The 26389-nt window shown below is 46.7% G+C and overlaps 1 protein-coding gene across 1 annotated transcript in view; it reads left to right on the top strand.

Moving 5' to 3' along the window:
- Positions 1-26389, top strand: part of LOC119391211 (calcium uniporter protein, mitochondrial) — a 327993-nt gene that overhangs the window by 241512 nt on the left and 60092 nt on the right. The window lies entirely within an intron of this gene.

Here is a 26389-nt window from a genome sequence, read left to right as displayed (position 1 = left end):
GGTATTACTAGCAAAACCTTAGAAGAAGCAAGGTCGAACGCTAGCTCCGCTTTCGGTTCCAGCCTTGCGCAACCTGCTGCGCACATTTTCATTTACAGATGTTTAAAACGGCATCTTATTGAGGTACGTTGAGGTGGGCTGCGAGTGCGTGCGAAAAGCTGCTGAATTACAGGATTTCGTTTTGTAACTGGGAGCACCAGTCCCTGGACTTCCCGAAAGCTTTGATCCACACACGTCATATCACACGGACGTATCCGATGCAGCGCACAGTGCTTTGTGATGTTAAAGGAGAAGGCATGCTGGTTTTTTTTTTCTGTTCACGTAGGGCGATAGATATGATAAGAGATGAATAAAAATCCCAGTTTCACCGCAGGGACGATGAAATGAGTGCGATAGCAACAAATTAAGTAAAGCTGGCAGCTATCTCTTCTAGATCCAGTCTCGCGTAACTCTACAAAATGGTGCTGTAAGAGAACACAGCCACTCCAGGTAGGAAAGGGGATTTCGCACAGTCTCTGAGTTGAGAGCGCAGCATGTAGAAGGGTATATGAGCCGTCCGCTGATGCTTGTCGAGACAGCAATTTTGATTTCATTAAAGTTAAGGCGAAATCATTGCACTGCTGTTTGAAAAAGAACAAATATTTTTTCCTATTCTTTCATTGGCTTAATTATCTGTTGGTCTCATTAGTAGTGTCTAACAAAAAAAAAAGAACCCCTCGAAAAATTCCACTTCGTTCGTTAAGATTACGACAGACACTTGCGTTAGCCCTAAAGTAAAAAGCAACTGCAAAAACGTCTAACTTTGTCATTTATTTACTATGCCTCGCTTGTCTAAGCTTAGTTCACTTCCTTTACGTTGCTGATTTGTAGGTACCTCAGAAGATCGTAACGACGTCATGAGAAGGGAGAAATAAGTTTCCACCACAATACGCGTACAAAAGTTCGAAAGAGCTTTGTTCACCATAACTTGATCGGGCGTTCTGTTCCTTAGGACGTTTATAAAAGAATAAAGTAAGAATTACAAATGTAGATCCGAACGATGTGATACGCGTGGAGTGTTTAAACATACACTAAAAAAGTCGTATAATAAAGAGAAAAAGAAACGGCAGCTCAAGATTACAGTCAAGAACCGAAACCGAAACGAAAGCTCTTTTTTGTTTCGGCGGCGACATCCTGTGCGAAGCTGTGGAACTAAGTCACGGGCTGAAAAAAAAATGCTGATCCGTCGCCAGGAATCGAACCGATGACGGCGCGGTTATGCCGCGCTCTGAACTTGAGCGGTCAACTCGCTCGGCCACGGTGGACGCCGTGTCGCCTGCGGTAAGCAAGGATTTATCAATTTACCACAAACATTTGAGCGACCGCGCTTCAAAAAACGCGTTAGGGAACAATGTTATGCCAATTGCGGCAAGTTGAGAATGGCTTTAAACGAAAGCTGAGTGTCAGGACTACATGTGATTTCCTGAACATTAACATAACTTGCTTAGTTTTACGACAGTGACCGTTTTTGTCTCGAAAAACAGGCCACATTTTCCGCCGTTTCCATAGACTCCCATTGTACAATCTTTAACTCCTCTGGGAACAAAATTGAAGCTTACTGCAACATGATCGCTGCAGTCCTCTCGTGCGTTTAGGTTCCCAGAAGCGCTCTGTTGTCTGCGTTTTTCAACATTCACCCTCTACACTTAATTATTCGGGAAAAACTCGCCAGTTCCATTGAAAACGCGCTAGCTTCGCGCCGGGGCCGCCAGGGGCGCTGGCTGCGGTGTGTCCACAAAAGCTGGATATGTTTAACGCACACTGGTTGTTTATAATGTCTTGTGGTCGTAATCTATCGCGCGGATTTAGTACTGTCGTTCTGGTTTTCTTGAAAGCTATACGTGTGCGTTCACTGACATATCTTTTTAAAATATTGCGCTCTTTCCTTTTGCATGCCACGGAGGCGTGCATTATCGCGCGCCGCGCGCTATTGCGAACAGCGTACAAGCATACAAGTGCCCGCGATCCGCGGAAAGGTGAGCACGATGATCTGTCCGATCCAGCTAGATCTTCCTACGAACAAACAGCTCCATCTGTAGTACGGCTCCGTAACTCTCAGCTCCGTGTTCGCAGCGCACGCTAACCGAAGGAAGCAAAAGAAAAATAAAAGCTGAGGGATAAGGTGTGTGGGGGTGCTATATCACCCTCTGCAGAGGGTGATATAGCACGTAAAGGCTTTACATGTAAAGGCAAGCGCCTTTACATGTAAAGGCGCTTGCCGTAACTTGGGCGCGGCCGCTGCGTTTGGAACGCACGTGATTGGCGTAAGCCGAGGCGTTCGTCCAAGGTCAGTGATGCGCTGTCTGTAACCCGAGTTCAGCGCGGTGGCGCCGGCGTCGCGAATTTAGGCCGGCTCATAGAAACAGGAGTGAGTCTCTCTTTTGGGGTGTGACTGCGCGCGCGGATGGACGTCTCCTCGCGGTGGGTCCGGGGACGGTACCGCGGCTCGCTGCCCTCGGACCCTCGTGGTGAGTCGTGCATCTGCGGCGCCGCATTTGTATTGTATTATGTTGTCTTATTGTATGTCTTATGTTATATTGTATTGTATGTCTTATACTGTCTTGAGTGTGCGTTATATGTTTCCCAGTATTCATTTTTAGCGTGTTACGTGTTACATATTACTAATTCGGCCGGCGAGCTCGCCTTATGTAAAGAAGTGTGCTAATAAACGTCCACGTTTTGTTGCACGACCGCGTGAACTGTGTCCGTGTGTTCCGAGGGCGGCGGATATCGCTCAGACCCCACAGGTGGTGTAAAGCGAAGGGCAGACGCGGCGTGCGGACTATGTACTTCGGCGCACACTGCCTTGCGAAGCTTGCAAAGCGATGGCTGTGTGGATCTTTGCGATCGGGTCTCGAGTGGCAGCACTGATTTACCGCGGACGCGCGCAGCAGAGTCTGTGGCACTGCCTACACACGTTTATATACGTAAATCATTGCCTTCGTCGATATGCAACACCGATAAGCTAATGTTGGTCAATTATGCTCTCTCAGGCGCGTGCGACGTCGGCCGTTTGTTTTAAAATGCATATATCGTAATATATTGTTCTGTAAGTGTAGCTTATGTTGCAGGCGAGCAACTAAATTGAACGGAGAAATGAGAACTGAGGTTGAAGAGCGCTTTTGCGTGCGCCGGTCATTTCCGAACTTAAACACAGTGCCGATCTAGTTGACGAAACAAGTTCGCGTCGGTATATCATTTTTCTTCGTTTATTTAACTGATAAATTCCATTAAAATTAACGCTACCTTGTTCCTGGCGTTGTCAGGGCTCCCTCGTTGCCTGAACAGCGCACGAAGCATTGGGAAGTCATCGCAGAACGAAGATAAATAATCAGCAACAAGCACCTGAAAGGCTGCGATATGCGACTGGTTTCGTTTTCGCACCCAACAAAACACAAAACATGGCGGATCGAGCTTGCTGGATTGTGGACAGATGGCGCTGTACATTTTGAATATACCCTATTGTGGTAAGTTAGTCGTGGCTGCCAACTCATGTCGCGAATGCTTCATTGTGCTGGATGACGGCAATATGCATACAAGGTTTGTCCGAAAAGTAATGTCAATGATTAAATTGTAAAGCGTGTATACCTCACAACAGGGTAGGACCGCTTGATATTGGTGGAGAGGGAAGTTAGCTTACGCTCGTGTGGTCGCACTGTCGTATGCTACCATCTGGAGAGTAAGGAGACACTTTTCCGTGAAACTCGCTTTCATTTCCCGTGCAATTCACAATGCAGCGCTCGTTGGAACAAACGACTGTCATCATGTTTTGTGTGAAACTCGACAAGTCCGAAGTGGAAACTTTTTCTGTGATAAAGACCTTTGGTGATAATTGTTAGTGAATGAAAGTACATCGTTTCGGGACGCTGCCGGTCGAAGGACAGTCACAGAGGCTTGCACCGAGGCTTTAAATTACCTTCCGGAGGAGACCTACCGTGACGCCTTTGATGCCTGGGAATCTCACTGGAAGCGATGCGTCGCCGCAGGAGGAGCCTATTTCGAAACCTTCAATTGTGTTGTAATGATCTGATCAATACATCATTCTAAATCGACTCATTCACATTACTTTTCTGACATACCCTGAATGCAGTGCACATCTTTAGTTACCCTACGCAGGTATTTCTTAGGGTAACGAGAAAGGTGGTATGTCCTCGTAACTTTTTTCCAACCATGAGTCACGCTTTCCTTTGTGTTTGCTGACTATGCAAATGCGCTTATAACCTTGGGCCGATGAGTTCGAGTGCTGCCCAGACGCGCATCCACAGCGAACTACGATTTCTGTTTTGATATGCATGTAAACTCTGTAATTATCTAATTAGACAACCGTAGGACCTATTCGATTGAAGCAGGTTGCGTTTATAAGAGAGAATGATATGTTATACTCACCGTAAGAAGTCTAATTTTCTTCGTATAATTCAAACCATCCGTGGGGTAAAGAAACACAGTATAGGAGATGCGCCCTGACTGCACGTTCTTCTTTCAAACTGGAAGTGCAGTCGTCTTGGTGGGCTATTTTCCTTTGCTTCTCCAATCAGCTCGTTCGAGCAGAGAGCACTTACGGCGACGACCCGCCGAGAGGAAGTACTGCTGACACGCGTCTGAACGACACGTGCGGAACTTTTGTAAACGTTTAGAAAAAAAAAAAACGGACGTGCCGTGCATTTTTTCCGTTGCCCTTTGAAGAAGGCAGCATAGACCCCCGCCGTTATTGCGTGACATCGTACGTGGGTTACTCGCTGACACTCACGCTCGCAGCTCACAGAGCCAAAACACAATATGTTCGTGCTCACTCGCCGCAGTGCAAAGACAGTCTTTGTAGCGAGCGGAATGCCTTCTGGGACAATGCCGGAGCAAAAGCTATTTTATCTTTATGGAAGCCCCACGGAGCGAGAGCTCCTTCCCCGTTGCTATGGAGACATTTGCGCTTTTGTGGTCCTTCGGTGATCCTTCACGAAAGTATGATGTCGCTTCCTCCACCCTCTCTTCGGTGCAGCGGGATTTCTTGGGTGTATACTCTCCTATTCGAAACTTCCACGATTACAATAAATCGTCGTATTATCGAGCTGCTTTACGCACTCGATTCTTGATGAGGAAACATCACTCTACCTTCAAGCCCAGATGACATTGGTCTCTCCCGCGGTGTTACTGGGTGCACCTGCCTCCGCTATTAATTCGCCATGCCCGTAAATGTGCGGAACAGCGTTCACTCGAGCACACAATCGGCGACCATTATGCCAACGACCATGGGAGCTCTCTTTGGAAAGGTCGGCGCAGTTCTCACTCCTTCTGTGGCGAGTGGAAGCTGTAAAAACACGCTTCCGTCTTTCTCAGTTCCACTCTAAGTGCCAGTGCAAGGTTGCGCCGCAGGCTGCCCTGAACTAGAGAACGTATATGCTAATTAGTGCGCCCTGTGAGTGGCTAATCTGCCTTATTAAGGGCGATGGGGAGGACAGAGCGCGAATTTACGAGCAGTGGGCATCGGTCTCGCTTCGCTCGCAGCCTCGAAAGCACCTGCTCACACGCTTCGTGTAGGTGATTTCGCCTGGAACTCTGGCGCCGCAGCCGAGTTGCAACATTTGGAAGCGGTCAATACCCTGCAGTCCCGTTCGGCTTATAAGTTCCGCTGCTCGAGACAATTTCCATTAAGCCTCGCCATAAGCTTCTCCTCCCTCCGTGCCAAGTCGCGGTCCTTCTTGGGATTCCACGGACTGCAGCTTTCTCTCCGATAGGAAGTGGGTCGCAATGCTGAAGCATGTTTTTTTTTTTTTTCTTTTCATTCGCATGACTCCGCGTGCAGTACTTTTCACCAGTGCCTAATTAAACAAAGAGTACGAAGAGCAATACTGGCGTACCGCGTGCATATAACCGCGTCGCGTGTGCGGGGTTAGCGTCACCGGTCATGCGTATATAGGTATACATGTGCACTATTCGCCCCGTCGTTTCTCTAGACGCGACCTCTCTCGAGACAAAATTTAGGTGGCTCCGATGGGCATACGCATCTGAAAGGGTGCATTGTGTCGAGAGATGCGCAGCGGATTTCGGCGACGAACGAATACCGCAAAGGTTCTCGGACTACGACGGCCACTCTTGCAGAAGCGCAGCTCCATCAACACGCCGAACTTTCTGACGCCGGAAAAAAAAAAAAAAGCCTTCACTTAACACGACCTTCTCGAAATTCAATTTTGGTCATAATTCGTACAACCGTTCTACCGCCCTGCGTCGCAGAAGTCACTCAGCTCTACTGCCAGATTATGCCACCTTCCATCGGGCGTCGCATTGTTGTTCAACCGCCGAAATGTCGACGAAAATGCCAATCCTGTGCGACCTGCGTCTTTTCGTGGACGCTTGAGGTCGTCCCACCTGACGCTGCCATTTCAAGCTCGTTGGCGCTTTTTTCTCAACCGACGAAAATGACACCGTGTGCAACGAGCAGCGTTCGTGCTTTCGTTTTCCGGCCGCCGCGCAGCCTTTCCGTGCGAGTTCCAGAAGCGCTGAGATTTAGGACACATGGATCAACTGGTGAGAATTTGACGTAAGCAAAAAAAAAAAAGTATTTGTCGTACTGCAGAAGGAAGGAAACAGGAAATTTATTGCTAGAACCCTAATCATTGGAGGAATATCTGTACAACATGGGGGCAGAAGTTTTCATGTAGAGAGAAAAAGGTCAAGAATAAATAAGCCAAATGCTGGACTACTATTACACGCATGTAATATATGCTAACTAAAGCAGGCGAGGTGACTCACCGGCTCTTTCTTTTTTTTTTCTTTCACCAAACGGGTCAAGCTATCCGCGTGCGGCGGATGCCTGTCATGCTTTCGGCTGTGGCCAAATAGTTCGCTGGATTGTTATACTCTGAACTATACTCACATTAAACTACCTTGTATCGCCGGATGCGTTTTCTTATAGTGAATAAGCGTCTGTTGTGAGAATGGTTACAATGCGACACGAGGCGAAGAATCCAGGACAGGAAAGAGCATAGGAAAGGACGCTCTTTGCTTTCTTGAATTATTCGCCTTGTGTCGCGTTGTAACCATTTTCACAGCATTACACAACTAGCCCCACAACATGTTTTGATAGGCGTCTACACTTGGCTAGAACCCAACCTACTGTACGAGGTCGAAGGTCAAAGCATAATTGCGGGTGAAGAACTCCGGCAATTTTTCGAGGTCAGTGGATCTCAATAAAATTCGCTGGGTACGTTCCGTTGCACGTTTCCGTCATTTATGCCAAATTACAGGCTAGAGAGATACGCAGATTCGCATCTGGCGGTGATGTGCGCAACCGGTCAAGCACATAACTAAACAGGTGTTTTCTATTTCATCGGAGAGGAATGGCGATTTTTATTTTGCCTCCAATTGCGTCCGAATCGCAGCTGTCATTGTCCGACAGCTCCGAGCAGCTTGTGCACGTGGCACGGTCAGTCATAGACATGGTACGGCTGTTGCGGCGTGGTCGCCCTTCCGCTGAGCGTCTGCTCTTCGCCGCTTTCGCAGCTTTCATACTCCGCGCTGGCGGGACGGGCATGCCTTGTACGATTTCCGGTTTTTACCAGCTTTAACGTCACGCGAAGACATTACTGCTCGGTTGGGTTTCGGTTTCGGTGTTACGCTTTTTTGCTTATTTAAAATTATTGTCCAATTTGTCGAGTATTTTTACTATCGGACCCGTGACAGGAGCGTCTCAGGAACAAAGAAGCACCATGACTTCGACATGGTCCGAATATCGCCGGAGTTGGCCTTTAAACATGTCCCAGCTTGTAACTTCGTGCTCGTGGGCCTCAAACCAGACGCGAGGAGTTTTGTCGAGATAAAATATGACGTTCGCCAGCACAACGGTTGGATCCCAGCGATATCGCTTGATGACGCGCTCGTATATGCTGAGCCACTTGTACACATCGCGGCGGCTGCATTTTCGATGGAGGCGGAAATGTTTAGGACCCCTGTACTTCGATTTAGGTGCACGTTAAAGAACCCCAGATAGTCGAAATTTCCGGAGCCCTCCTCTACGGCGTCTCTCATAATCATGTCGTGATTTTGGGACGTTAAACCCCAGATATTATTATTATTATTATTATTATTATTATTATTATTATTATTATTATTATTATTATTATTATTATTATTATTATTATTATTATTATTATTATTACGGGGTTGCGTTGAGCCAGAACAATGATGGTGACATTGGCGGTGCCAGCACTGTCAGATGATCGTGTTGAGGGCGCATCATATACATGCCTTATCCCTTATATGGTGACTTCCTTGGTTGACCTCATTTGAAGCTTACGCTGCGTTACTTCAAACTGTAAGCTGGCTTTGTTTAACTTCATTGAATAATGCATATATTTGTAGACGAACTTACTCACGACCGGCTTAAGCAAAAAGCACATATGTATTTATTCGACAGATCAGATGCTTTCCACTGGATGTATCATCAGGAACGCCCAACAATCTTTTAACGTATTTCTACGAAGTTTTCAGCATGTTCTTGTATTTACCCAACCTTTTTTACGGCGTTCGATTCGCGTGGAAAACTACAAAAGGGCCCGTTGGTTGAGCGTGCTTAATTTAACGAATAGAACAAAACGAACGGAAGGACTACACTGGAACGAGCACACAGACGCCTTGGAGTATTCTAATTGCCTACGTCCTTCAGTCTGGTCTTTCCGTTGTTTCGGGGCCGCGCTTGAAATTAACAACCACTTTAATTTTGAGCAGCGTCACGGGAGTCCATGGCTCGCGCGCAGGGCTTGTTGTCGTATACAGGGTGCAGTGGAGCTCTTGTCTAGATAAACCCGTACGTTTATTACTGCGAATATGCGTGCATTCGCAGTGCGTCACGCTTGCTTAACGACACCGCATCGAGGCCTCATATAGACGGTTGCCTGGGATCGGAGTCTTAAACACGTTCTCACGGGACTGCGACTACGAAAATTGCGCACGTTTTAGCCCGCTCTCTGTCTGAAAAGCTGCCGGTCGTGACACTGCACGCAACTAACTGAAAGCAGGGGCACGCGCTGAACTGCACTCCGTAGCTGCCTCGCTGAGCTCGTCATTTAGCGGAGCAAGCTCCGACTTATTCGAGCGGCCGAGGGAAAACCGGCGGTATTTTGCGGACTGTTGAGCAGCGGCCCGTTCCACTCGGAACCACCTCGTAATCTACCGCCAAGCGATCCAGCTTACTCGAGCACGCTCTTAATTTCTACCGCGCCTGGCTAAGCGGTCTCTTTGTATTTCGGCCTCTCCGGCAGCGACTTCCCGCGAATGAATTAATGTGCCGAGCTTGCTCATTTCATATTACAATTTCTTTGCACTGTCTGTGTGTGTGTGTGTGTGTGTATGTATGTGTGTGTGTGTGTGTGTGTGTATGTATGTATGTATGTATGTATGTATGTATGTATGTATGTATGCATGTATGTATGTATGTATGTATGTATGTATGTATGTATGTATGTATGTATGTATGTATGTATGTTTTCGTTGTAGCAAGTTAGTAGCGCCTACATAGTCAAAATTAAAGAAAGCTGTTACAGAAAAAACTAAGCGAAATAAGAGCAAACGATGTTCGCTGTATAATGTGTGCGTGCTCACTTATTCGAGCAGTTTTACATGAGTAGAAAAATCTAAACCTCGACGTATCTACCTTGCTGCAAGTCTTGGAGCTGTGCTTTTTTCTTTCTTTCTCTCTCTCTCTCTTTTATTTTACTTTTATTTTATTTTATTTTTTGTGGACAGTTGGCGCGCTATTGTGCAGTACAGTGTGCATAAAACAAGTGCGTGCTGAAGTATGTATAAGCAAGGTGGGAAGTTTTTTAGGTATATTTACGTGTGCGCGTATAACTAAGTAGACGGGGAAAATTTTCGGCGAAGAAACGAGCTTAATGTGGTGAAAAACTTAGAAAAAAAGGTAACACCTTTTTTTTTTTGCCTCGCTCCCCACCCCCTCCTTTCCTCCCAACACCACCACGCACACATACTTTTTTTTTTACTTTCGGGATTGAGTTACCTGGTCTCTCACGCACGGGCACGCAGCAGCTGTCGCTAGAATTTTGTCCCGCAGCGCAGCACTGCCTTCCTGTCTGGTGCACACGGCAGCGCATAAGAGCACGGTGAACAAGTCTACTAGTTCTTTCGCCGGAGGCACTCCCGTAATCCTTTTAGCGGCTACGTGAGGCAGCAAATGCTCCCGCTCCCTTCTTTCCCCTTTCTCTAAACCACACTGAAAAGGGACGCCTGCTGGCTTGAATATGGGGGTAAAAAAACAAGTGTTGTCGAGACATTTAACTCTTTTTTCCCCTGCTTTGATCGTCCGTCTCGTGTTGCCTCTTTTTGGTACTTTTTTAATGTACCGCAACAATTCTATGTTTAATGGCCCTCTGCTGGACAGCGATGCAAAATGACAGGCGATGAGCCAGATTTTTTTTTTTTTTTCACGCCGTACCGCACCGATGGTTCGTCGTTTTTGCAACTAAATTCACTGCGTGCTTCTGGAGGCCTTCAAACCTCGCAAGCGCAGGCCGCACACGCGCCGTCGATGCCAGCACGTCACGCCCTACAATAGCTATCGTACTACATGTATTTGGTCTGTATGTAGTTGTTACCGTAATACTAAAGCAGTCCTGTGGATGTGGCTTCTCCACAATGGGGGTCTATATGAGGAGAAGCTTGCTTCAAGTGATTACCTTCGCATGACGTGACGTGCGGTACATTGCACACGCGAAATATTTGCGTCCACGCGCGGGAAAGCCGGCTGAGTTGTAGTCTCGAGACGTGCAAGTCTTGGTGCCACTGTCGCGACATTGTAACCGCGGGAATGGGCCTTTTTCAGGTCTGAACAGCGCCTCTAGTGGAGATCGCTGAAATCGAGACTGGGGGTCCATGGCCTCCGAAGTTGCCCGCCGCGTGCTGGTAGACGTTCTCGGAGGCCTGGTATTTTTCGGGAAAATTTGCAAATCTTCCACGCCAGGTGGCGCTCAGTTCACTCCTGTCGCCACGCTGTGACCCTCAAAAAACATGGCGCGCGTGTCGGCACCGCCGCCGCGCATGCGCAGACTACCCTCCTGAAAAAGGCCCATTCTCCCGCCTGTCTCGTCAAGTGACACTTCAGTTACGGCGGCGCATCACGACGGCACTGTATGACCGCAGTCTATCGGTTTTTAATAGGTTCGTGCGCTTTCGACAAAGTTAGCACGCAAAGTCGCACGCGCTCTGGCCAAGATGGACCTAATTCCTACGAAATCCCATGGGGCGCCAACTTCTCGCGGGCGCGACACTTGTGAAATTATTTGTATTGGCGAGCTGTCTGCACATCTTTTGTACGCGCGCCATGTCCGGTGTTATTGCCAACTTGAGTGCATTTGCTTGACTGTCACTCACTGTGTTCCTCACGGTGTTCTAGCCTCTGTTGCAAACAGATAATTGTGATGTATAGATCATGCAGTGCCGCTAGTTTCTTCTCAGCTGTACGTAAGTACGTGTGCGCCCCGAATATTTTAAACGGAAGCTCGCGCGTACTCTCATTGAGAAAACGCTCTGGCTGCGAGTAGAAAGGACGGTGCTGGTGCCGTTCTCGCGCCGTATTGTACTTGCACATAGGGCACAAAAGTAGCACAACGCATCAACATATATCGCGTATTTTAATTATGAAGACTGGCAAAAAAAGAATTTTTTTAAAGATAGGGTTTCCGAGGAGAAAATTGAGCTCTTATCAAAAGTGTAGGGTGCCAGGTGCGACGACCTTTCATAAAACGATAGTCACGACAATCAAAAAGTTAATTAACCAGGATTGACTAATTTTACCTTTGAATTACTTTACTGCATATATTCAAAACTAGCGAATCGTAGCCGGGGAGTTCGCATGTCATCGACTTTGAATGTATTTTTAGGATGGCGCAAGTTTCGAGAGAGTCATTAATTTCGAAAGTGTGCTACGAAGTAGCATGCGCGTTGTATTTAGCTTGTGCTTCAATGCGTGAGACGGCGTTTTGTTACAAGATTAAACACAGAAATAGCACATTTTTTGCCGCACGTTTGTTGGCGCACGTCTCCAAATCCGCGCCACCCTCATTACATGTGCGTACGCCTCGCAAACTCACAGGCTGCAATTAGTTAGTTGCAATATTTACGGTGAATTAAATCATTTAAACGTTAGTTAATGCATTTGAGATAATTAACTACGGATTAGCTTGACCCCACTATTTATGGACGTCCACACTTGCTTGTTTACATTTGAAGAACGTTTCTTTGGAAACTTTATTAGTAAGAATTGTTTGGCCGTCTTCGGGAAAAAACTCCGTGTATATGAAAGAGCCGCCAATTAGACAAACGACCACAGCGCAAGCACGGGGGTTCCCTTGAAACGCAAGGCGTGTAGAACCGCTTCTGTAAACGCGTTGCGTAGAAACAGAAAACAATAGGAGGTTGCACGTCACGTGGGAAGGAAGGATGCAGCTTGCTGCCAGAGACAATGTTTCATTTGGTTTTATCTACGCTGTTACAAGACCCTCTCTAAGGGTTTTTAAAACGTTTATCCTGTACATAAACATAGTTACTGGTGAATTCCGATGTAGAGCCCTTTAAAGGGACACTGTATAAGAGAAACAGTAATTTTAGAGTGGTTATGTATTAATTAAAAGAAGAAACGTAGTTTTGTTAATGTTACAGGAGCATATCGGTTGGTAGAGTGGAAAACGAAGCCCAGACTTCAATACAACTGTGCACGTCTTCAATTTTGCACCGAAATTCCTAGCGCCGGCACCTCAATGCGACGTTTTAACGTTACTCTGTTGTACTTAGCCTATTCTTCTTTCCTTTTTCGCCAATGAAAACTTTGACATATCGGATAAACGTTTTTTTTTTCTTTTTGGAAACGAGCTTGCCGAACGATAATCTTTTTTTAATGAAGGCTGACACTTCGAGAGCACGTGCACAACTGCGCACTTCGTCGTCTTACCTGTGGCGACAATAATAATAATAATAATAATAATAATAATAATAATAATAATAATAATAATAATAATAATAATAATAATAATAATATCTGGGGTTTAACGTCCCAAAACCACGATATGATTGAGAGACGCCGTAGTTGAGGGCTCCGGAAATTTCGACCACCTGGGGTTCTTTAGCGTGCACCTAAATCTAAGTACACGGGCCGCAAACATTTTCACCTCCATCGAAAATGCATCCGCCGCGGCCGGGATTCGATCCCGCGACCTTCGGGTCAGCAGTCGAATGCCATAACCACAAGACCATCGTGGCGGGGCGCCCTGTGGCAACAGGTGTCTGTAATGGGTGCAATACTTTGCATATATACCTTCTTACCCTCTAAATGTACTACTGTAGTCTCCAGCAGATGCTGTTACTATCATTGGCTTAAAGGTGAGCCAATGCGGATTGACTTCAGGACTACCACCCTTTGTTTTCGTGTCCTTTGCCCCTTACCAAGCGAGCCACTTAACCATTCTCGGCAACAGTGATCGTTTTGCTATATGACGGATAAACACAAGTCGTGTTGGTGGCGACGCCGCCGTAAGGTTCCCGCAACAGCTTGTCGTGACGTCACAAGTTCTTACAGCGCCTACTCGAAATTGGTTGTTGCCGAATTAAGGATGCGTTGTGTGTTCAAGGCGCCAACGGCTCAACCTATATAGCGACTTCCGAGAATCCGTTTTCTGTCGCGCTTATGGACAGAATATGAGAAAAGACAAATTATCGCCTTTATTATCTCCGCCAATGATCGATTGTTTCCTGCCAAATGAACGGAAACAAGATTCACACACGCACACACACACAAAGAAAATATTGCACAGTTGTAAGACATGGTTTAGTCTTGCTTTTCGTACTGTGCCTTTAATCCCCATCGCACCGCGTCTGTACCGTTCTCGGCATGATTGCCAATTTGTTGGCGCCCATTCCATTACCCTAATAGATTGGTTATATATTAGGCTTCATTCCAACTGACGGCCGAAGTTGTTAATCTGAAGAAACATTTATCTACACCCCGTCATTTTCTCTCCTCGATCCATGCCTCTGGAATGTTATATCCTATGATTTACGCATAGGCTTTTATTTTGCCTTCCTCAGCTCGTTGCGCAGTCTGTGGCTTTAATTCAACTTCTTTTATTTTTTTTGTTATCCGTGGTTCGTTACCGCTCATGAAATGGATAATTTTTTTCACTTTCTTTTTAGATTGCCCGATAGTTGATGTTCATTACCTAAGGGTGCTTAAAACATGCATTGCAACCCGTTTTTTATTCGTGTATAGATACAGTACCCTCGTGGTCATGTCTTTTCTTTTTTCTGTTTTCAGTGCACGTCTGAGCGCACGCATTTATTCTTCGGTTATTCCTCGCACACACGTGCTAGCCCAAACCGGCGAAACAAATTTACTGCGCTTTCAATGTCACTAAAAGGAATTTCTGTATAGCTCACGCATGAAATATGAGCAATATGACGCGCCTCTGCTTTGCGCGGTTACAAGTACAGCTCGCAGCTTTTCTCTTTCCGGCTCTGTTGCTACCGATTGTCCCTTTAAGCGTCAACTCGCCGAGCTGTTGCGATGGTGACCGCAGTATGTCCACATCGGCCAGTGCTTTGGGTCAACTGATGATGCTCCCCCCTTCAACTTATTTCAATATCGCCTATCTTTTCTTCATGCGTGTGCACTTCGTGCAGTACAGCGAGTCGGCCTATACTTGGAATAGATTCATCTTGACAATATTTGCGCGAAGACACCGGGGACGAAGAATAGCGACACAAGGACGACTTCTTCTTTGTCCTCGTATTTTCGCGCAAATATATTGTCAAGATGCACTGCGTGGTTGTATTCTGAAAAAAAAAAATCGCTGTCGAGAAAGTTTTCGTTTTAGTTCAAGAAACTCCACCATCCGCAATGTCCTACCCGACGCTTTTTTGTTTTTTGCGTCTTGCATCATCTTTATCCTCGTGTTTAATTATACTTGTGCATTTTGTATGCATTCGGCTTGATATAAGCGTTTACATTCGGTTAGTGAATGTTCAGTTTTTTTTTTCGAGAGAGAAGTATAAACATCGCCCATACGGTGACGTCCGAGCGCTAACGCGGAACGCGGATTCATAAAACTTTTTTTTTTTCCATTTCTGTGAGATCCCGCGTTGCGAGAGCTAAATCCGAGTTTTCCGGCTTTAATACGGCTCAACTAAATCTCCACTTACTCCGTCGAAAACCTCCCCAACTCTTAAGCGTGTGTGTTCATAGCGTAGAGCAGACGGCGCCTGCCGCGGCTGTAATATTTTGCGCACGCGATTATATAAAAAAAGGATTACTTTCGTCCGTTCGAACCTGCAGTTTCGCAAACGCATAGCAAGAGGTATACAAATCCGCTCGCTTATATAGCTTCGCCCGTGCGACCGTATACAATCCAGATAATCCACGGTCGCCCTGCGAACGCAGCTGCTGCTAACGTTGACGAGAAAAAATATATGTACAATTCGGCGCTTATGTATGTACACCCACCAGCAAAAGTTTACGGGACGTGGGCTCCACTGCAAATGCGAATTTCTGCTCTGTTAATTGATCACGCTTCTAATCTGGCGGGTCACTGTATAGGTTGCGAGAACTACTACAGGCTCAAGCATTTAATTGGAGGCTACGTTCACGGACAGAGCGGAAACGTAGCTTTCTCGAAAATTTCGCGTTCCGAAAACTTTTGTTGGAGTGTGCACGTCGACGGCATTAATAAAAAAAATGCAACTTTGTAGCGTGCTCGACAGTATAGGAGTGGGTAGGTGAGCTGCCCAAATTAGTTTCCAGGAACCTTTATGTTCTCGCAAACTGTCCCGCTGTGTACGAAGGGACGCACACGTAGTAACGGGCATGCGAGCAGGGTAATTAGAATCGGAAAGCACACAGTGCGTGTACATGTGGAACGGCACGCGATCGAGGAAATCGGGCGTAGGAGTTAGGAGCCTACGCTCTGGGAGGTACAGCGGCAGGTATTGAGTTCATCAGCGTTCACTTTTCTCTTTCTTTAGTTTCTTCTTTACGAGCTACTTCCTTGGGCGCAGAGGCCCTTTCGTACATGCGCGCCACTCTCGGACTCTGCGCTTTATGTATCACTTCTTGAACACATTGCGCATAACAGCGATATAGTATAAAGTATTGCATTTTTGTGAGGTTCGACTTCCTCGACTACCATGTACAGTTGCGCTCAATATGGCTTGCAACAGGGGAGCGCGCGGACTCACGAGTTCAAAGATGGCTCATGGCTACAAGTTAACTTAATTTCCACAACTAAATTGTATTTTCTTATTCGGGATCATCCCCAAGTTAGATTAACAGCGTTTGGTTGTGGAAATAAGGAACAGTGGAAGCCATGGAGGCCACGCGCTCCCGTGTGGCAAGCCACATTGAGCGCGACTGTACGTATATATACATCGCAGTGCGCATGCGTGTCCTGGTGATTCGCAGTTTTTCGTGGTCCGCGTCCCGGAAGGTTGGTAACATTCTCCGCACTATGTCAAATACCTATACTCACCAAAAAAGAACTGGTGTAACGATTGGTGTAATTCTAAATCCTGCGCTAAATGCAGCTCCACTACTGTGGAACCTGAGGAAGTGCGTAACGCGGGCACCCAGCGATTCCCGTTCGTAGAGTTCCCACTGCTCCGTTTACCAGACTGTTGATGACGTCAATGTTCGAGGTAAGCCTGTAGGGTTTCCCCGGCACGAGTAGAATCTTGTTAGGGAGATTCTCAAGCCCGGTGTGCGGCATGCGCGCTATATACTTTTTTCTGCGCTTTATCGAGTTCCTGCTTGTTACGGCGGTTCAGATACTTGTCGCCTGCAGCGAGTTCCGTCAGGTTGTTTCCCCCTTCAGATGTAGCGACGAAGGCGGCGGTGGGAGGAGGAATCGCCCGCTTGGCGAGGCGGTGGCGCCCTCTCTTGCGCGGCGCGGGTGTCAGCCGCATGTTTCCGAAGCGTTTTTAGCGATTTTAAGTTAATTATTGCAATTACTTCTTGGTAATTATTTCTCTTTATTATATTGCTTTATACCTTGTTTGTTTATTCTGACACGGTTTTGTGCATTGCTAGCCTTGTTTTATGCCCGTATCGAACACTTGATTGTGAGCGTGATCACGCCCCATGAGATGAATGGATGGACGAAAAAACCGCCAGAGGTATATATATATATATATATATATATATATATATATATACACACACACACACACACACACAAGCACGCATAGAAAAACGCACGAACATACCTAAAGGGTGCTCAACCCCTCCCTCCCTCCACCCGAAAAAAATTTTCTGGCTACGCCCCTGCACTCTGGATAAAGTTTGACCACCTGTGGTACGTTATTTAACGTGCCCCTGAAAACTACAAGTGCACGGGCGTTTATTTTTATTTAGCCCCCCGTCGAGAATCGAACCCATACACCCTCGTGCTTAGCAGCTCAATGCCACAATTACTATATAAGCTACCATGGTGGACGCATATCCGCTCTTTGAAGGTTGCGGGATCGAATCCCGGTGGCGGCGGCCGCATTTTCGATGGAGGCGAAAATGCTTGAGGCCCGTGTACTTAGATTTAGGTGCACGTTAAAGAACCCCAGGTGGTCGAAATTTCTGGAGCCCTCCACTACGGCGTCTCTCATAATCATATCGTGGTTTTGGGACGTTAAACCCCAACAATTATTATTATTATTACATAATACTTGCAACACGGGCACGTGCACCTCCTTTCTTTTAAAGCCACGCAATCGCATAAGTATACGACAAGAAAGGTTCATCTCTCAAACCACGTATTACCTAAAATGTGAGAATGATAAGGCATTAGCGAGCTGAAATGGCAATAATTCGACGGATATACACGAGCAAGTCGACCCGTAGAAATTTACTTCCGTGAGCGTGCGGGTGAAGCTATACTGGTAAACGTGTAGAAATGTCATATCCAACGTTTAATTAAGGCGATGGAACCATTTATCCTGGTTTGCTGTTACTGCGACAGCTGTTATGGCATACGCTTTCATTTAGTGTACGCGTGTGCGTGTGTGTATGTGTGATTTGTGACCCGCGACTGGCATCGTGGCATCGGCATGTCTGCCACGATGGTCAGCTCGGCGGCGGCAACGGATTGGAGAGATACGAGTGACTGTTCCTGCACTGTTATTTTCTTTGTATGCCAGCCTTCAGGCGATTTTCATACGGCTTTCCACAGAGTGATTGATAAGGTATCCTACGAAGAACGGGTACAATTGAAGCCTCCACATCTGACTCGGCCACAAAGCCCGTAAACCAGCGTTGCGGCGTTACAATTGCTTTGAATAGTTGATTTTTCGTATTCACGCTGAAGATATAACTGTCTTTCATACGCAGCATGAAATGGAATATTAAATTTCTGTTCCGGCTGTACGGGCATAAAGTGACAAAGGCGGATTGAAGATATAACTCCACTCATTTTCTTTTTCCTGGTATACACTTTTCGTAACCCTAACTTTTTCTTCTCTTTTTTTTTCTTTCACGCGAGAGGCGACTTTTCCTTTTTTTTTTCTTGGCGTGGTTTAACGAGAGAACGTGCAGCCAGAATAGAAGTGCCGCAGTCGCACTCTGTTCGTTCTTTCTGGGTTGCTGCAGTTTCTTCTTCCACGTACGGCGCTCCCGCTGGAATGAAATATGTTTTCCTGCGCGTACGTGTCACCCCAGTCTTCCCGGCGATAACACTATTAATGTCTCGAGCGAAAACATTTACTCTGGCCGGAAATTTCATCTCCGGAGTTGTTATTTCGAGCCAATTTTGTTTAGCTATGTCGTATTCGTGCTGCTGATTCATTCGCCCACCTATACCCGCAGGCATTTCGCGGCACACATTACTAAGATTTCACAAAAAGATGGCGTCGTCTTTTAATTCGCTCGCCTAATGGATATAGTTCGTTGGCTTGCTGCTTTTTTCTACGCGAGCTATTCTTCGCTCGCGTCGAATTTGAGACATCTCATTGCGAGAAGTACGTCTCTTGTGCAATATAATAGCTTATTGGGCACGTATTGTACGTAGTACGTGTCATTTGGGCCTGCCGAAACAGGGGTGCATTTCGGGGGGGGGGGGGGGGGGGCACAGGTCGACAACGTTACTAGTTTGGCGATTTGAAACATGTCATTCATAATGGTATTGAGCGCAAACACTAGTCAAAAGACGAGCGAGAGGACAAGTCTTAGATCTTTTTGCCGACCTCCGCTTCAATCGTCTCGAAGGAAGGCGCCATGTCAGCCCCGTACCTTTGCTCAGACAGGCCTGTCACGTGATTGTTTAACGTGCAAGGTTATGAGCATGCAGGCTTTTGACAATGATGGAAGCCGAACACCCCTGACGTTGCATTCCAGTAGCTGTTTGCTTCCCATTGTTGCCCCTGGAAAGCCGCGGGCCAAAGGCAGGCATTTGTGTGTGCAGCACGTGAATGCTTCATTTTCATTTTTGCGTCAAATGCGAAGCTTATTTTCTTTCGGACTCGTCCAATTGGGGGGGGGGGGGGGGGGGTTGAGCTGCGGAGAAACTTTGCCACCCCTATACTGAAGAGCCCTGCGCACGCCTATGTGTCGTGCGGTGCCCTTGTGTGCTTCCTCGTGACCGTGTGTCGTTTCGCGCTACATCAAAGCTGTTCATACGGCCCGAAACACGACCGGGTTTGAGGAGCGGCGTCGGTCAGAGTAGCAGAGTAGCCGTGCAAGGTCGTGCGAACTGCGCGAGAAATTTTTGGTAGCAACTGTCGCAACGATACATAAATTTTGAGAGCTTTGACTAATGCGAAATAATGTATATACGCAGGAATTAAAAAAAAATAAAATAAAAACGAAGACTGTTATACCTGTTCCTTATTTTTTCCTTCTTGACAATACACATTTTTTTTTAGAATCATTCGTCACAGCATACTTTCATTCGTTGAGCTCAATTACTCCAAGCGGCCTAGCTATATACTTCCGCACGATATGTCCAAATAGGTCATCGGCAAAATAACGAACATCACAAATATGTCTTAATTAATTACTTTACAGCACTTACTGCAATTTCAGAATTGCAGTGAATTTTTGAGGTGTATCCTCTTGGAGCGAGATTTCAATGGGACGCCAATTTCGAAATATTCATTCCCAAAATGCGCAATGAGGCACGTAGGCGTGGCTTTGTGCTTCAATTGCACAAAGTGATGGTTTCTTCAAATAAGAAAGAAACTGGAACAACACCGCATTTTTACAGGTTCTTTGATTGCGCTTCTCTAGAAATCCGCGCCACCTTCAGATTGCATTCCAAATGCATTGGAAACTCGCCGACCACAATTCGTTCGTTGTAATATGTAAATTAACGAATTCAGAACATAATTACTTAATTTTAGTTATTTATTCGGCTATATGCTCAATTTCTTGTGCGATCAATAACCGCCGCTTCGACTTTTCTAGCTCAATGGCTTCAATGATATACTATATGTCACACGGAATTTCTAAAAATCACCCCATTTGCCAGTGTTACATGCACATGATGCGTAGGTTTGGTCGGAACCCTCTTAGCGTATTATTACCCCGCAGCTTGTTAATAATTTACGCTCGCAAATTATAGCGAATTTTTGAGGTGCATAATGTAGTTCGTAAGGTTCCTGCAAGTGTCGCGTTTCTGTGCTTTAAACTATTTGTAACTTTAAAAAAAGATTGTTCCACACTCGCCGTCATGGCTACGAGCGGCGCTGACTAACACTTCCAGGTTTAAATGCACAGATATACCCGTTAAAGGGACACTTAAGACAAATAGCAGTTTATGTCACAGTGAAAGCTCAATGTATGACAACGTCTAAAACGGCAGTATTATCAACAGCAGTGCCCTACTTACCAAGAAATTAAGCTAAATGTATCACACGATGAGCGCCACGAGCGGGGCATTTTGGAAATGATCTCGATGACGTGAGAGAGTCCGACCACAATGAATCACTCGTAATCAAACTAGCTGCAATAAAGAAAGAACCTTCCGTGCATCAAGATACGTAATAAAATGCTGCTTGTTCGTTTCTGTTTGATTCATGGAAAAAAGAACCTCTTTGGCGTTGCCATGGGGAACGGCGCGCGTGGTTCAAAGGTTCCGTTTTCGCCGAACTGCGCTTCGCCCGGCGCCCTGCTTCGCTCACGCGGTCGCGTCTCATTGGTAGTTTCGGTATCGCGTACTGTCGCGTGTGTTTTGCGCGCTCGTGAAAGTCACTCTGACAGAAAGATCGACAAAATGCCGCATGCACGTGATGTTGCCGGATGCCCGAATGGTGCACGCCGCCAGTGCACGCCGTCGCGCAGTAAAGGCGGGCAACGTTGGGCACGGCAACAGTGACGTAAGAAAGACTGCTTTCAGGCGGGTGATTTGAAGTGCGCTAACTCGATGCGGACCACTAAAACGTGATTTTATTTCAAAATAAGCACTTGCTTGGCACAAAAGTAGCACTACGAGGTTTCTGGACCGCTATTTCAACAATCAACGTCGACTTAATATTTGCCTTTAGTGTCCCTTTAAGGTGGACGGGAGGACGACTGCCGCCGCAGCTCACTTGGTAGAGCATCGGACGCGTTATTAGAAGGTTGCAGGTTCGGTCCCGGCTGGCGGCAAGTTGTCTTTTCATCCACTTTAATTTCTTCGTATTTATATCATAATTACTACAAGTAACGTCCCCAATACTTTCCTTGGCTTGATTGTCGGTTGGTTCTCATTAAGGTTGTTTGTAACTTTAAGAACGAAAACTAAAGATCACCGTGTAAACCACTCATACAGGGTGTTTCAAGAAATGTGGCCAACCTTCTCAGAAAATCAGGATAATGCGATATTTGCTTGCTGCCTTCAGAATTGGTTTTTCTGTAGTGGCAGGGATATTAAGATGGTTAAAGAAATTATTTGGGACTGTAATTAAAAACGTTAAATTAATTAACTTTTTAATTAGTGGAGTTAGGTGGTTGTGTCAAATGGGAGAATTGAAGTTCTTCATGCCAGAAACCCAACTCAACTTTGAGATTTCGAAAAAGTGGCATCTAGTAATAAAAGTCACAGTTTCGCCGCAACGGCGAAGCAATGAATGCGATAGCAATAAATTAGAATGTAACGTGAAGAACGGAAAGCAGCTCGAAATTGCCAGCGCGTCGCTCGAGCCCAAAGGACGCACGAAAAGAACGCACACAGGACGAGCGCGAACTATCATGCGTCACAGCTCGACACTGGAAGCGCACTGCTCAAACATAAAGCAGGACGCACGAAACGAACGAACAGGTACACACAGGACGAGCGCGAACGAACTGTCCCAGTCGTTACTTATTTCCGTTTGAACAGCGCGCCCCTTTCGCAAACGCGGCCGCTGCAGCGTCGAAGCGACCTTCGTACGCTCTGTCACTTGAGCGCAGACATCGCGGGGAAAGCACAAGACATACAACCCCCCGCTCCCTCGCCAGCCGCCCCCTTCTTTCCTCAAGATAAGCGCACGAAGGCGACCACGTTCGCAGGAACGGGGTCACGATCTTTAAAGCGCGCCACGCGCGGACATCGCGCCATCTACGTGGTAACTCAGAAAGCATACTGATGTAAGAGGTGTATATAACAAGACGAGCGCGAACTAATTGTCACAGTTGTTACTTATTTCTGTTTGAACAGCGCGCTCCTTTCGCAAACGCGGCCGCTGCAGCGAGCGAAGCGAAGCACCCCACCGGCCGCCCCTTCTTTCCTTGAGATAAGCGCACGAAAGCGACGACGCCCTGTAGAGCGAACAGCAGCGGCGTTCGCAGGGGCGGGGCGACGATCTTTAAAGCGCGCTATACGCGCGCACGTCACGCCATCTATGTGGCCACTAAGAAAGCATGCTGAATTACGTGGTGTATATAAATAGCTCGCCGTTAGCAGGCTGAGAGACGGTGCTGTCGTGGCCTAACGTCTAACGCGGCGGGCTGCAAAGCGAGAGGTCGCCCGTTCGATACCGCGCGTCGGAAAGAATTTCTTAATTATTTTTCTTTGTGGCCTTTCTATATATATACATATTTATACATATACGGTGAATGACGGCGACGGGGACGGACATTTTCCAGCCGAGACTGTCCATATAATTGCTATCGCAATAATACGAAGTAATGAAATTCAACCAAATTGAATGGCGAAATCTAAGCAGAAACATGGAAGAACGCAACTGCCATATTCTTCTGAGACGTCCAAAATGAGTGAATGACTTTTTCTGTAGCGCTAGGCATCTGAAGATGGCCAGAGACATGACTGGATACAGTAATTAAGAAAGTTAAATTAATTAACTTATTAATTAGTGGAGTTAGGTGACTGTGTCAAATTGGGGAATTGAAGTTCTTCGTGCCAGAAACCCATCCCAACATTGAGATTTCGAAAAAGCGGCCTCTAGTAATAATTACGAAGTAATGAAATTCAACCGAATTCGATGGCTTTCGCTATTGAAAGCCGTTGCATTTCGTTGAATTTCATTACGTCACAACAATTACTAGAGGACACTTTTTCGAAATCTCAAAGCTCGGATGGGTTTCTCGCATGAAGAACTTCAATTCTCCCATTTGACGCGCTCACCTAACTCCGCTAATTAAACAGTTAATTAATGTAACTTTCTTAATTACTGTCCTAAATGATGTCCTTAACTACCTTAAGATTCCTGCCGCTACAGGAAAAGCAATTCTGAAAGCCCCGAGAAAATATCGGATTTTCCTGATTTTTTTGGAAGGTTGGACACAATTCTTGAAACACCCTGTATATCTGTCTGACCACTCTTAACGCTCTTTGGCCATCACTGGCTCGTGCGGGCGTTAAAAAGCACATGTAATCGCAGTCTTCTCCGTAATGCTCATTGCCAGTGGATGCGTACGGTGTCATGGCGACGAGCGCGAATTCCTGGTATTGTATCCCTGCGCTCATTTGGCTCATCCTAACGGAGACAAGTTGAATCCAAGCACTCGACTGTGTGTATTTTTGCTAGTGCCGAGGGCATAGCAAATGTTAAGTACTTTTGCTGTGCCCTCTTGGTGCGTTTTCGGAAGCTGAGGCGATGTTTAAGGGTGATAACAGACGGCATTTGATAAACAACGGAACGGGATCTAAGCAGCGCAACGTCTGCTCTTCGTCTTTTATCGCGATTAATTTTTTTTGTCTCAGCTTTCGGAAATGCAATTTTTTGTTCAGTTCACGTTATAAAAGCCCCAGGTGATCAAAAGCAATATCGATTCCTAAACTATAGCGTCCAGCGTAGGGCACAGTGAAGCTTCGGCCCGTTAATCTGTTATTGTTTCTTAGTTCCATGCGGTGTTTATTTGCCTTGGTGCCCTTCTTTTCACGAAGTGTTTGCGTTGTGGGTTCTGATCCAGCCGGATAGATGAGGCCCTCATGAGGCGCGCCTGTGCTGACGGCCATCGATCGAGGTAGTGTCGCGTGGGCGTTATACGCCGGCACAATGCGCAGTGTATACACTGATCCAAAAAGCGAGAAAAAGAAATGTTTACTTTGTATCGCGTTAGCCCGAAAAGTAAACGCTTAAACGTGGTTGGTTAAAAAAACCACGCCATATCCATGGAATGAATGATGATAAGTGGGCGAAGCTCGAAAGGGAGAGATCATCGGTAAACCGTAACTCTCCCGTGAAAGTTAGCCCATTACATCATTAGAAAGACGTAAGACTGTGCGTATATTATACAAAATCAACTTTTATTTTGTTCTTGTTCGTTTGTTGTTTCGTTTCTTCGTTTGTTCTTTTCATTTCGTCGTTGTCATGGCGGCTGGATTGCGAGGTCCCTTCATTATGACGGCTTTATGGTCCGTGAAATGAAGCGAGAGAGGTTCTTGTACTGGCTGCAGTGGGAAGTTTGCAAACACTAAGTCTATGCACGTCCCTCGGATCGTGGTAGGTTGCATATGGATACATCTGAGTGCGTATTTGGAAAGCATGTGCTGCACGATCCAGTCATTGGCAGTGAGGTCCACGTTGAAGTCCCCAACGAGCACAAACGGACGGTTCTTGTACTTGTTGTCGTAGTCGCGTAACGCAGCGTCTATAAACGACTTGACGTCCCCGATAGGCAGGTTGGGTGCGAGGTACACGGTCATGACGGCGACTAGCAGACGGCGACTGAATCGGTGGACCGGTGTTTCGACGCGTGGTGGCGATTCCGGGCTACATTGTCGGTTCCGCGATGGAGTGCCAAGCATGAAGCTTACCCCGCACCTCCACCAGTGTAACGACGTGGGATCGACGAGGACACGGAGCACGACAAACAAACACACTTTATCGATCAGAGAAAGAACTGCAACGTCTTCTTCGTCCCTGCGCTGGGCCAAGAACACTCGCGCTGCTTCGTTGCCATCACCACTGGAACATACGCGCGGCGTAGGCGGTCACGTACAAGCTAGGAGGGACAGACCCACGGCTTTAGGAGCTTCGCCCCCTAAAAACACCAGGCCTGCGCTGAAACCGCAGCACATTCACAGCGAAAGCTAGAAGAGCGGCGTTTCTAGAGCCCGTTGTAAGCTCTATTGGGGCTACTAATACAAGTACACTAGCAAGGTACCCACTACGCCATAAATCACAATTTTTGTGAAGTTGGGAAGCACCTACTAAGCCATGATTCGTCATTCTGCGGGGAAGCGAGGCACCAGCTACACGTCTGTAAGGCATTATGTGCACTTTGTTGAAGCGACGACTGATGTCGATGAAGAATTATCGCTCAGCCCTTTGTAATGGCTTGGAAGCTTTAAACGGCCCACCAGTTATGCAATTTGCATTGGGTGACGCCCGGCCGCTATTTCCCTCTCCCGCCATGCTGTATAACTTACGTTGACGTGGGAGAGAGAGTGGGGGGGGGGGGGGCGAAGAACCTTACTGAAACTTTCCAGATTGCTTCGCGCGAAAAACACGAACACGAAGGGAAGAACCACGAGACGAGCGCCGGGGACTGCGCTCGTCTCGTGGTTCTTCCCTTCGTGTTCGTGTTTTTCGCGCGAAATGCAATCTGGGATGCAATACCAACTCGCCCAACGCTCAGTTCTTCTTTACTGAGACCCCGAGGAAATGGATCATGCGCTTATGGCCTTCCTTGGCAACCAATACAAGTGCATTTGCGAGGAACCCACTACGCTATAAATCATTGTAATTTTTGAGAAGTACGGAAGCAGGCACTATGCCATTTTTCGTCATTCTACGGTGAGCCGTGGTACCTGCTAAAGGCATGTAAGGCATTATGCGCACTTTCTCGATGCTGTGCCTGATGACGATGAAGAATTATGGCGGAGTCCTTTGTAATGGGTTGGAAGCATTCAACAATCTACTCGTTGCGCAATTCGCATTGTGTGATGCCTGGTTA

The sequence above is a fragment of the Rhipicephalus sanguineus genome, chromosome 1, assembly GCF_013339695.2.
Source record: "Rhipicephalus sanguineus isolate Rsan-2018 chromosome 1, BIME_Rsan_1.4, whole genome shotgun sequence".
In the NCBI taxonomy this organism is placed as follows: domain Eukaryota; kingdom Metazoa; phylum Arthropoda; class Arachnida; order Ixodida; family Ixodidae; genus Rhipicephalus; species Rhipicephalus sanguineus.
The sequence above is the reverse complement of the archived record's forward strand: the minus strand, read 5'-3'. Positions and strand labels throughout refer to the sequence as shown.